Source organism: Myotis lucifugus, unplaced genomic scaffold (assembly GCF_000147115.1).
Source record: "Myotis lucifugus unplaced genomic scaffold, Myoluc2.0 scaffold_2, whole genome shotgun sequence".
Classification (NCBI taxonomy): Eukaryota; Metazoa; Chordata; class Mammalia; order Chiroptera; family Vespertilionidae; genus Myotis; species Myotis lucifugus.
In genome coordinates, this window is record NW_005871050.1 from 16,556,044 (window position 1) to 16,557,699 (window position 1,656).

Here is a 1,656-nt window from a genome sequence, read left to right on the forward strand (position 1 = left end):
TAGGCCCACTCCCCCCCCCCCCCCCCCGCCCAGCACACAAATTTTCATGTACTGGGCCTCTAGTTATATATAAAAGAATACATATTTTCAAACATGAATCTTACAAACATAGATTAAAGCCTCAACATCGTTTGGAGGGACACAAGTTTTTTAAAAAATATTTTAAAATTGATTTTAGGGAGGAAGGGAGAGAGCGAGGCGGGGGGGAATGAGGGAGGGGGAGAGAGAGAAGAGGAGAAGAAGAGAAGAGAGAGAGAGAGAAACATCAATTGGCTGTCTCCTGCACGCCCCCCCCTACTGGGGACTAAAACCACAACCTGAGTATGTGCCCTGACCAGGAATTGAACCATTGACCTTTTTTTTTTTTTAAATATATTTTTATTGATTTTTTTACAGAGAGGAAGGGAGAGGGATAGAGCGTTAGAAACATCTATGAGAGAGAAACATCGATCAGCTGCCTCCTGCACACCCCCTACTGGGGATGTGCCCGCAACCAAGGTACACGCCCTTGACCGGAATCGAACCTGGGACCCTTGAGTCTGCAGGCCGACGCTCTATCCACTGAGCCAAACCGGCTAGGGCGAACCATTGACCTTTTGGTGTACAGGACAATGCTCAACCAACTGAGCACCACTGGCTAGGGCGAGGGACAAAAGTTTTAATTTCTCATGTTCATATATATGATTTAAAAAATCCTTTGTTGTCACATGTGGGCAGCTGTGACAAAAGAGGGAAAACATTTTATAAAAACTCTTATACCTGGAAGTTTAGCTGCTAAATGAATCTTTGAAATTTTCAAGTTAATTTACTCTACTTCTTTTGAGCTTCTTTGTTACTTTTGTTATTTTTTTCTCCTTGAAATACCTTGTAATAGCATAGGGAATATAGTCAATAATATTGTAATAACTATGTATGGTCCTAGGTGTGTACTAGAATTACCAGGAGGATCACTTCATAAATTATGCAATTGTCTAACCACTGTGCTGTACGCCTGAAACTACACACACACACACACACACCCCTCTCTTGCCCTGGCTGGTTTGGCTCAGTGGATAGAACGTCGGCCTGTGGACTGAAGGATCCCAGGTTCGATTCCAGTCAAGGGCACATGCCTGAGTTGCAGGTTTGATCCCCAGTAGGGGGCGTGCGGGAAACAGCCGGTCAATGATTATCTCTCATCATTGATGTTTCCATCTCTCTCCCTCTCCCTTCTTCTCCAAAATCAATAAAAATATATTTAAAAAACAAAACAAAAAAAACCTCTTATGCTAAATGTTCAACCGATTGGTCGACCGTTCAGTCGACCACTCGACCAATCCCTATGATGTGCACTGACCACCAGAGGACGGACGCTCCGACCGGTAGGTTAGCTTGTTGCTGGGGTCAGGAAAGATAACAATTCCTGACCTTTACTTGTGGAAAATAAATAATAAAAAAACATAAAGCACATATGTAAATATGTTGAAATGACGGAACTTTTTTTTTATAAATGGAGATGGCGATGTAACCACCAAACGACGTACATCGAGTCCGACGTAACCCAAGGACTGTCTGTAATACTGAATGTCAACTGTAATTGGAAAGAAATATATATATATATATACACACACACACACACACACAAATGTATATATATACACACATATACATAAATGT

The 1,656-nt window shown here is 42.0% G+C and overlaps 1 protein-coding gene across 6 annotated transcripts in view; it reads left to right on the forward strand.

Moving 5' to 3' along the window:
• The window catches only part of CUL4B (cullin 4B), a 48,807-nt gene that overhangs the window by 39,589 nt on the left and 7,562 nt on the right, over positions 1–1,656 (forward strand). The window lies entirely within an intron of this gene.